Source organism: Oryzias latipes, chromosome 21, assembly GCF_002234675.1.
Source record: "Oryzias latipes chromosome 21, ASM223467v1".
Classification (NCBI taxonomy): domain Eukaryota; kingdom Metazoa; phylum Chordata; class Actinopteri; order Beloniformes; family Adrianichthyidae; genus Oryzias; species Oryzias latipes.
In genome coordinates, this window is record NC_019879.2 from 7,733,999 (window position 1) to 7,746,027 (window position 12,029).

Consider the following 12,029-nt stretch of genomic DNA (forward strand, 5'->3'; position numbering starts at 1 on the left):
TTGTTACACATTAACTTTGGAATACAACAATGATTGTCATTTTGAGATTGACAGATGTAACTTTGTAATTTGCAATTAAGTGTGTTAAGTTTTAGTTGCAAAGACAGCAATCTGAGCAAGAACATTCAGTCACCTTTCTCAAGCTACGTTCACACCGCCCTTGGCAACACATGTTCAAGTGGCGACTTCTAATGAAAAGTCTATGTAAGGATCCAAGGAGTGTTTATTGCCATTTTCAGTGAACAGAGGAGTTTCACAGAATTGGAATTTGCTTCGGTGCTAGTGTGCAACATAAAACACTTAAGAAAAATAAAAGTGTGCACGGAAGTGAGCATTTTGGGCTTCCGCTGCAAAAACTCTCGCGTTCATGTATAGCTAAGCAAGTTTTTAACAATGGCCAGCAAAACCACGACAAACTTTGGCCAATTAGGGACTCAGATTTGGTAGAGATCCAGAGCATAGATGGTTTATCTTGTAAAACAAGACATGGTTATGAGCCAGATGATGTCCGTATTTGGTTTTTAAATAAAGATAAATCAAGGCCACTCTCCTGCCACACCACCCAATTTGCAAAATTTTCACCACTTTGACATTTTGTATGTAGCCTCTTCCAAATGTAGTTGGTGGAAAGGTTTACAGTAAAAAATGAAGAAGAAGCCCCTCCCTGCTTGTCTAGTGTGAACACCATGGGCTAAACGTGCATTCAAGTACGTTCAAGCATTCAAGAATGCGCTAAATGCCGTTTCTTGAACGTGTTTCAAATGCCCACTGTATACACGGCTTTAGAAGGAAACCTAAGATCTCCAACTGAGTGCCCTACCAGGTGGACATGCCTGTAACGCCTCACCGGGGTGGCTTCCAGGTGGCTGTCTCAGCAGATCACCACACCACCTCAGCTGGCTTCTCTTCATGTGAAGACTTTACCTTCGACGGCTTTGGACTGCACTTCCAAGGAAGTCCCCAGCAACCTGCTAGGAAAGCTTTTACTACAGCCTGTACTCCCATTTATTTTTTTTAGAAAGTATGCAAACACCATGCTCCACCATGGTCTACAATCTATTTCATTGTTTTTAAATCACTGTAAATACGGTCTTTTATCAGAAGACACTGACAGGCGCTCATGTGCTTTCAACACTACAACAGAGACTCTGCTGATGTGCCCAGAGGTGACACTTCTCAACCTCTCATCATAAGATTCCTTTTTCACTTTGTGCTTTTTCTAATGGAAAAACATTCAATCAAGATGAACACCCATGGTGTCATGGTAAAGCAGGAAACACGAACAAATGAAAATATAATTTTGTTTCATGCAAATGGATCCTAATTATTCATGTTACATTACGTTTATTTCTTCATTCTTCCAACTAAACCACAGTGTTGACGAAATTGAAAGCTCTTTTAGAGACAAGCAGTTTACTCACAAGTCCTTGAGAGGTATTTGAGAATTTGATTTGATTTTTGCCATATTCACACCTAATGGCTAAATGTTGACTGAGGGCACATCAGGATCCCAACACTGAAACCCTTTGCTTTTCATCAAGCATTCTGGTTTGAATCATGGTTCTGCAAGTAAATAGACACCTTCATTTCTCTACATGTTTGATCTAAACTTCATAATATGTTTCTAGGAGAGTAACATTCACAATGTAACTATTCTTTTCATTCCAGTTGCCTTTTGAATATTAATATTTGCAAAGGGTAACCATGACACTATGTTCACACGGCGCATCTGACGGGCGTTCTTAAAGTAAGAAGGCTGCGACAGACTGTCCAGCATGTCCCCTGCCTTCGCCCACAAGTGGCCGGGATAGGCTCCGGCAGCCCCGTGACCGCGAAAGGGACAAAACGGTTAAGAAGATGAATGAATGACTGAATGAAATCCAAGAAGGGGTTTCTTCTTCTTTTCCTTTTTCTACTGTTTGCCATTCCATATCCACCTACAGTTGGAAGTTGCATAGTACAAAATCTGGCCAGACACAACCCCCTATTACAAATATCTCCTCCATGATCAAGTTTCAAACAGTTGGCACATCTGTGACTTAGAAGGTACATCATCCATACGTCACTAGCAAATCTGAGTCCCCGATTGGTCAAAGCTCAACCTGGTTAAACTTTCAACAGACGTTGATTGGCTGTGTGTTTTGTACCTAAAGCCCAAAAACGGTCGTAAGAACTTGTATAGCGGGTGAACAAAAGAGTTTTAAATGTGGAAACTCAAGAAGCACATATCTGCACGTTTACATGGACTTTTCATTGGAAGTGGCCGTTTGAGCCCACGTTGCCAAGGGCGGTGTGAATGTGGCTTAACACTCTCGTCAGAACTCTCGGATTTTCAAAGAGGTTGTAATGTTGGCCAATCTGACACTGATCTTACCCAATAAAAAAAAATGCAGAATATCTTCAAATTCCTACATATATTCCAACATAGTGAAATTTAAAAGCCAAAGAAGAGAGTCAACAGATTCTTGTCCCGGCTGACCTGGGAGCCCAGAGAGGAAGCTTTGCTTTTGAAGAAAATTGTAGAAAACAAACCTCGATTGAAGGCTGCTGACCAAGCTAATCAGTTCAATGGGAAATAGAATTCCTAAATCCAAAACTGCAAAGAAAATGTCTACTTAACATTATGTAGTACAATACCCATCGATTACATTTAAATTGTTCACTTTGAAATAATTGAATGAAGAAAAGAGAATCTTAAGAATCTTGAAAATAAAGGTGTCTATTTACCTCTTGCATGTCTGTGTTAACATAATAAATATGTCTATAAATGCAACAGTTATTCCAAAAAAGAAGACTGTAAAAAGTGTTGCCAAATCACTTAAAACAGCTGGAAATCTCTCTGATGATTCCACACATATTCGCTCTCAGCACAAGTTTCAGTGCTGTTTCATCCAAATTAGCTAAGCATGCACGGCTTTCTGTCATCTCCTCCTTTTGTCGCTAAAGTTTGCTCTCACAGCTGTTTCTTCACACAGTCACAGATCCATGCATGCTGTATATCTAATGTGGCAGAAAAATATTTTGGTTACCTTAGCTCCTTCTGGCTGCCTCCATTGTTTATACATGCAGATTGCAGAAGCAGCATTCAGATGCGGCTCTGCGCTGGCACCCTGGGCAGGCTGGCAAGATTCAATGAACTGACTAGAGAGGATGCAGCAAAAAAAAAAAAGTCCAACACAATGTCAAGTCAGTCTTCTTGACAAATGAAAGCTAAAAGACAAAGAAGGTAAGGATCATTCTTTCTAAAAGAGAGAAGAAGGTCTTCACATCATGTTGGAGGTCCAATGTCTCTGTTTAGGATCTTAGCAGATCATTCTAAATTCATTCCAAATCCTGCATGTGTTGAATTTGACATGATTATAATAAATAATATGAGTTTTACTTGGATTAAAAGAAACTGTTATCTTTGTAATGGCATCTTCATCACTCTCATTCAGGCTTTTTTAAACTATGGCAAAAGTCCTGTGGTTTGTATCCACAAACAGCAATCTAGATATTTTGATGGAGACAGAAACGAGTGGGTGGGAACCTAAAATCCTGACTCCCAGCAGGAACCAAATTTCTGTCAGCTCTGACAGGGAATCGTGACCCCACCGTGAGTCTGACAACTAAAAGTAAGATGGAGTAAAAAGTGGTTTGCAAACAGACTGGAGCAGGAAAATGGTACTGAGGATGTGTTTGGCACTGGATGATTGGTTTTGTGTTTTCTCTGGATGAAGTGGGTAAAGATAATGGATGGATGGAACTAGGTTAGGAGGTAAACCAGATATCTAAGTGTGAGAGAATCTGGGAACAGTAACATGACAGAGACTAGATGACTGTAATGCAATGATATGACTTTCCCATTTTCACAGAATTGCATTTGAAGACGTGGTCCCATTTTTCAGTCAGAGATCCCTTTAAATGGAACACCTTTAGACTCTGTCTCTGTGTATCTAACACAAAGGTTCCTCTAGGATACTGAGCAACAAACATACCAAATAGTACATTTTGAGTAAAATGTACTAAAGACTTGTACCACACACTGTAAAAAAAAAAAAAAAAATTCCATAATAAAACTGGCATCTGTGGATGCCAGAATATATATGTTAAAAATGTGTTGATTATGTAAAAACTTTACAAGCAAACTGTAAATACTGCATAATTCAATGTTTTGATTTACAAAGACAAACCAAATCATTTGATATAAGCCAAAGATACATTTTGTAAATTTGTAAAATATATAGAATTTTTAGATAACTGTGGTAATTATTATTATCATCATTATTATTATTATTATTAGTAGTAGTAGTAGTATTACAGAAATAACAAAAAAAATACATAAAACAACAAAATAATCACGGCAACATGATGTTACGTGATGGTGGCACTGGAGTATACGTTAGGGTTAATGGCCAACGAAGTTTGCATTATCAGAAATTAAAACAGGCCTCGGAAGTTTGAGCCATCTGCAAGAGTGCGTTAATTCTGATACTGCACAGTTCGAAGGCAACTTACCCGCTTACTCCACGGTCACTTATAAAAAATAAATATTCAACCAGTTTTTAGTACTTTATTCTTGTTATATTTTCATATTGGATCTCTTTTTTCACATAAAGTCACGTGGAGTAGCGAATAAAGTCACAACATATGTCATTTATGTAATATTTATTTATTGTATAAATTAAAATAGAAAATTATTGTATGCAATTAGGGTTATATAACATTATTGCTTTATATTTTCAACATTTCTGTGTAAAAGTCTGAACATATATTATCTATATCATTTGGAGCAAAAGGATACTGAGAAATTTTTCAATTAGCGAACAAGTTTTCTTTTTTTAAGTTGTCTTATTTTCATGCCAAGAAAAGTTTGGCATGAAGGAAAAATGTAATTTGAAATTTAGACAGCCTCTCCAAACGGCAGGCAGGTGCACGTGCGCACATACTGATGCACACGATGAACATGTGATGCTAAAACTGGAGGCTAATTAAGTGACAGACAACAGCATGCAGGGAGGCACGTTTTATCAGCAGCTGCAGCAGCAGCTTAATGTACAGTACAGGAGCTTTATGAGCCACTTGTTGTCAACCTGTCTGTTGTAAAGGCCTTCGCAGCTTTAAAAATGACAAAAAACAAACAAAAACTCTCTAACTTCTGCAGCCTTTGAACAACTTTCTTTCACTGATATCCTGGATGTGACATGGGCTTCATTTAAATCTAACTTTCGTGAGTATCCAGCTGATTTTGTTCCAGCCAGACTCTTTGTTAAGCCGTCCTCACTCTGTAAAAAGCAACAAAAAGGATCCAAAAGAGCCTTACTTCTAAACCACAACAACAAAAGTGTTTGACCATGCTTCTACTCTGTAGTGCTTAATGTGGCACAGACACCCTGCTGCAAAGAAATCTACTGATTTAGCAACATAACAGACCCATTTGCTCACACATCACACAACAACACAACACAGACAGTTTGTCATTGGTTCTTAGTCACTTTACTACATTGGTATAAATAACATTTGACCATTTTGTTGTTTCAGATATTTCAGATGGAGTTCATAATGTGACTTCATAAGTTAAGATCCCACTCCAATCATGTTTTGATCTATTGTATTAGCGTTCCTAGAGGTCTTATAATTATGATTATACTGCTTTTAGCCAAAATCTAACAACCTGTGTCATTTTCTAGGACATTGTTTCTGCATAGCAACAGAAAGTGATTAGTAGTTCACCTCTGAGTTGAGGGCTGTACTGTTGGAGCTGGGTAAACCTACCCCCTTCCCATCATCCATCCATCTGTTTACAGTAAATTCTCTCCCACTAGCTTACTGCCCCTCACAACCACTACCTTAACATTAGAGGTGCCACAAACATGGCGAGCAATATTGGAGCTATTCAGCCATACAACCGTACAGTTTTGAGCCAGATGCCTGGTGAAGTGAGGAGGTTCATGGGTCTAGTTGTTTAAAAGTGGATGCATCCAAATGGAGCAGAGCAGGGGGCTTGTGGGCTGCCCAGTGTATAATCTATGTGAGAAATACGCTCCTTTTCAAATGTGTGGGTTTTTCTTTACTGCTCCTGATTTACATTATGAATAAAGAAATAATCAGAAATGAAATTGAGAGCTTAATTTTCTTCACATATGTCCTCCCTCATACAAAAAAGGCTACAAGAACATGTTCAAAACACCCAAAACACAGTTTTCATTGGAGTTGGTCTTTAAATTTATGTCAAGGGGTATTGATATTGTTTGAAGTGAAACAGTTAGTCTCCATCATAAGTGTTCTTATACCATTTGTAATTAAAATTTTACAGACATGCGTTACAGTAATTGTCACATCATGAGGGGGAAAAAAACTCACTGACCCTAAAAATGTCACAGAATGGCCGTTAATGGAGCACAGAGTCAGAAGACAGGAACAAGAAGCCAAGCAGAGTGTGTCACACTGCAGAGCGGCTGCCCTGCTTATTTTCAGGCTATTTGAAGAGTTCTTAAATTCAATTCATTCTAATTAATTCACTTCATTAAATCAAATATGGTCAAGTCAATATGAAGGAGTTTGCATGAAAAATGCGATTAGCTTGCAAATGACAGCCCCATTCTTGACACGGTGCCAACTGCACCTCCACAGCTCCACGGCTGTGGAAAACGACCGAACGCTGAAGGCTTCTTCTGCAGCTCCGTCTGAAGCTGCAACAGCTGAAAGGTAGTTGCTGCAAACAATGGCAACCTAAAGCACTCCTCACTAAATATAAATACATTGTAGGTTGAGGGATGCCCCTGTTTTGTGATGCAAATGCCCTCTAAAAAGACATGCATTTAATTCAGTAAAACTAAATTGTCCAATTCCAGTGTACTTACAGGTTTGCATGACTGCTGAACCAGAGAGCATCTACATGACAAATGTTTTTTTGTGCTCTGGTGAGGAGCCACTTAAAGTAGCTCTGAATTACAGCATTCTGAGTCAACGCCGCATGTCCTGAAGTTGTGAACCTGCCCTCAACCTCCCCCCAGAGTCAGATTAACATGTCCCTCCACGGATTTGACCAGGAGGCAAGCAATATTGCCTCACCGAGGCTTTCTTTTGAGTTTTTGATTCATGAAACAAGCTAAAGTACATTGTTCATTCAGAAAAAGCACTGCTCGTCATCACAATACATTTTCAAAAACGAAATTGCAGGAACAAGACATTAAAAACAATAGAAAGACAAAAAAATCAGGGCAAGTCTAACCAGAAGATGATTGTTTAGAACATTAAATTAAAGAGCATCTCTTTGTGCAGCAGGCGTGCCTCTCATTGGTGAGCAGAGCCTCTGCATGTCAAGCAGAGGTGGGACACTCTCCCCAGAGTCCACTATCACAGCAGGTTAACCTGGCACTGCTTTTCTAAGGACTGATTGCCCGGCCCCCTGCAGCTTGAGGTAAACTGACAATTTTCCATCAGCAGGGATTGTGGCTTTATTAGTCAAAGTAAGGGGTGGAGGGGGTTAGAGGAAGAAGAAAAAGTGAAATTAAGTTTATGCAGCAGATGCAAGTTATAAGAAAGCAGTGGCATGTGATTTACAGAATAAAAGTCCATTCTGGTGTAATGACGGGTTAAAAAAAAAAAAGCTCCAATACAACCGGAATTCTTTATCTGAAGCTTCTGGACAGTGTCAACCAGGATTGTTTTTTACAAAGACCCTCTGACAGGTGAAAACAAAAACAAACATTTACCTGAAAAAGGAAGCTCTCGTATCAGAGATGAGACAAACCCTTGGCAAACAAATCAATACCATCCCCAGGCTGCACCAGAATTTTAAAAGGGCTTTCTCTGTCAAAAACATTAGATTTTCGAAGAAAAACAAGACTAAATCTACAAAAACCCAGCAAAAAGGTTATGTGAGTGAAAAAAAAGCAGAACTTAGAGGACAAACAAGCAGAGCCTTATGGTTTTCAAGGTCTCCATTTGTTTTTCCATGTTCTACTGTCAGGTGCAAATAGAGGAGAGAATGGTGAGCCACAGAGGGTTAAAAGGCCATGGCTGGGATTATGGCGCAAGTAAGGACCTCATACTGTGGCTTGACATGCCCAGCAGCTTACAGTGCATTTTTCTCTGACAATGCAGGGTCATACACTGTCAAAAAACGCAAAATGTTTGTACACACGTGTTGAAAGACAAGTGAAATGTTGAAGAGTCTCCCTCTTAAAGGTTATTTGTTAGCATAAAGCCCTTTTTATTCAACTTCCAAAGTCACAACTGAGTCTGGGAAGAGGCATTTGCATGCTTGTAATGTTTGACCTCAAAGAGCAACTTGCTTATGATTCACAGCCACTACACTTTTCAAGAGATTTGCTTATATGATTGGATTATTCTTTAAAAAAACATGCATATAGAGGACTCCCAGGCTTTGTGTTTCTTGGTAATCAGCATGGGACACAGCTAATCCTGCCACCAATGAACTCATCTGTCTGTCCACTTTACTCACAAACAAGTGCTAACATGCCATAATAGTTATAATTCTGCTCCTGCCCTGAGCACTGCAGCCTCAGCCTCCTGATTAAGACTTAAATCCCAGAGGTCTGAGTGTTAGAGCACTAGTTATTCTGCCCTTAGCTTACACCAACCTTACTGAAGCCTCTTCATTAAATATGACACAAGGCTGGGGGGAGCAGAGCCTGGAGGAGAGATGGGCCATGGTGCTCTAAGAAGCATCTGTTTATGCTTCTTAGTGGCGCGTAAACGGCACTTTTTGCCACACAGAGTAATATTTTTCTAATCAAAAGCAAACTGTGACACGCTCCAGATACCTAATGTTTGAGGAATATCACTCTGCTGTCTTCTGAGAAATGTTAAAAATATTTTCCTACCCCTAGGAAGCATTTGAGAGGGGCAGCCAGAGAGAGCCTTGGCCCTTCACACTCCACCTTAAATGACTCTTGGGTGGATTGGGGGAGAAATCTGAGCTAACACCCCTGAAGCCCTCATCAAAGCTGCTTCACAGGAAAAGACAGGAGAAGGAGCGGCGTGTGTTGATGAGCAGGTTATACGCCAGTTTATTTTGGGTGTCATGTTTATATGCATGCTTCGCACGACAAGTGTGCGTCTGTTGGAAACATACGCATGAACCCGACACTGTGACGAGCAACGACACACTGACAAGGACGCGAAAACCTGACACACGCTCACATGCATGCAGGGTAACATACTTTTAACAGGAAAATGCCACTAAAGAGACAAGATTTCAGTGTGTGAGCGTGTTTTTGTCAGTCCAAAATCAAAGCCAGATTAGTGTTAATCTTAAAAGAATAAGCAACCGCATGCATTTTATTTTATTTCATTTCATTTCACATGTGCCCTTTTCAAACTGGTGGTTAGCAACACGGTTTAAAAATACGACAAGGGCATGTTTAACACTAAGTTGCATCATCTCTGTTTCTTTCAACAATGCTCTAAAATGTTTCACAGTGGAGGAGACGAGTTACTGTGCTTCTGAGAGAAAAGTGTTTTCACATGTTTGTCAGATGTAAAAGTTAAGATACTTTGTTCAGCTTCGCATTTTCATAAATATTAGACTTATACTACTATGTGCTTGTTTGTTTGTTTGTTTTAGCTGCAACTGAAGCAAAACCATTTTTTTATTCACCATTAATTGTGATCCAACTGTTTTTTTAACGCTTCTCACACGTTCAGCCTTTATGAACTGGGAAGTTTAGGGGTTATTATTTTCTTCTGTATGGTGGACAGTACAGTCAGGATTAACAACAAATATTAATTTATGTCTCATTTTGTCCAAAAACTTTTCTATATCAGTTTTATTTTCCAAAACAGAGAAAATTCTTTATGAAATGTTTTTTTCTTTTTTGTTTCGTCTTTCAAAGTGAAGTTTTAGCCTACCCAAAGAAATAAAGAACTGAATAATCCATGTGGTGATGGATCAAATCCACTAGTTTAATTTCATATTGATTTGTTTTTCATAAAAGTGTTATAGGATTTATTGTGCACCGAATAAAATCCTTAAAATGTTAAAATTTTTCCCATGTAGATTTTAGGAAATGCTCCATATCATCAATTTTGAACAGGAATTTTGTTTAATCTGGTGTTAAGATTTTACTTTTAAGTGCTGTTGATGTTCTACGTTATAGTTCTTCTTTTTATCATAACTTTTTTTCTATATTTTTCTGCTTTATATTCTTTAATCTTTCAGAGCTGATTACTTTGGTCCAAACTCACTACAACAATAAAAAAACTATACGAGAATGGAACTAATTCCAACACTCAACGGATGAATGGAAGGAGTTAAATGGAATCTACAAACTCAATGTTTTGGATGCGTACTGGTGGAAGAGTACTGCCAGATATTTTGTGACCGCTTCACAAAGAAAACATGGAGTCACAAACTGTTGGAGACTTTGTGGTGCAAGTAAAGCAGATCACTTCCACATATTCTGGTAATGCTCACTGTTAAATCAGTATTGAACTGAGATTAGAAAAGGCAAAGATGGAGTCCTGAGAACAAAGTTTCTTCTTTCCTTTGAGATTATGTACCTTGGAAAGATTGAGATTGTTAATCTAACAAGAGTTAATAACTAGACAATCTTGAGAATTATGCTGTTGGCCAGTGAAAAAGGCATTTACAAGAAGATGGTGACGCATGTTAGTGCCTAAAGTGAAAGAATGGGTTGAGGTGATGCTTGATGTATAAAGAAACCGACATTTTTATTCCAGTTCCATAAATTGAGTTCTATATGCAAAGGATGGCTTCAATACATTAGACAATCGAGATCTGACTTTATTTTGGACGGATGTGAGATGCTTGAATGTATGAACTGTATAAATACACTATACACTGCAAAATTAGGCCACGTAGAAATAAGTAAAAATAATTACTAAAATTAAAAAAAAGGTTTTCTTTAAAATAAGCAAAAGATCTGCCAATGGGGTAAAAAAAACTAGTTTTACCAAGATTTCTTACTTTAAGAAAAATAATTCTAGTCACTAAAAGATTTTTTTCTTAAACTAAGATTATTTTGCTATTGAAATGTCTTTCTTAATAAAACTTTTTTTCTTGCAAATCAGACAATAAGACAATTTTTCTCAAAACAGATCTTAAGATTCGGCTCTTGCTTTGTAAATATGTATTGGATGGCAAATAGAGATCTGATAGTCCTGTTATCATGATAGATTACTAGGATTCACACACCGGTTCAAATCTTCTGTGTTCCTGCTGACATCACCAAAATTTTCTGTCAAGCAAATCAGTTCTACCGACAAAAAAATATATATATATACGGAAACACCTAGAATATAACAGGACTTGATTGGACTGGACATTGACATGTCAAGTGCTAACTGACTGCTAGTCAATACACTCACTGAGCAGAAAAGTCTCTTACTGTCAGGGGACTTGGAGATACAAGAGAGAAAAAGAAACGGAGGTGAAAGTCAATCAAATTAGTTTCTTCCAGCCCACTAAACTCTGGATCTGGAAGCAAGCTTTCACGGCCCCTTCCAAGAGAACCCACGACTTCTATAGGGTGCAATCTGAGTGGCGTCCTGCTGGGGTAAAACTAACACTGATAAACCCACAAGAACTTGTCCTGCCACTTCAAATCACTACTAAAATATGATACTCTGGCAAATGCTGAGGCATGCAATCAAAAGCCCGTGTTACTGCAGCCAAATGGTGTTGCAGATGGAAATGCGAGATGCATATTTCCCTGATTTGCATGTGACAAAGCCTGCACCAGTGTGTTATTTGTTTGTCTCCTCTGGTGAATGGAACCCTCTGGAGAGAAGCAGACAGTGAAAACGCTGTTGAGATCAGAGTGATAACGACTTACTGAATATTATCTTGCATCATGGGGACCGCAACTGGTTTGATCCCTGTCCTCTTTCATTTCTGTCTTATTAGATGGAGCCGTGGAAGTTGGCCAGGCTTTTAGCGCCAACGTGTTTTAAGACAGTGAACATTTCCACACTGTCACATCACACGCCGTCAAGAAATTAAATCATCTCAAAGCCAGGCAAACTTTCATGAAAGCTCTCCTCCTTTCGATTTAGCTCAC

General features: G+C 38.7%; 1 long non-coding RNA gene across 1 annotated transcript in view; it reads right to left on the reverse strand.

The window, feature by feature from the left end:
- Positions 1–12,029, reverse strand: part of LOC110017410 — a 124,734-nt gene that overhangs the window by 101,806 nt on the left and 10,899 nt on the right. The window lies entirely within an intron of this gene.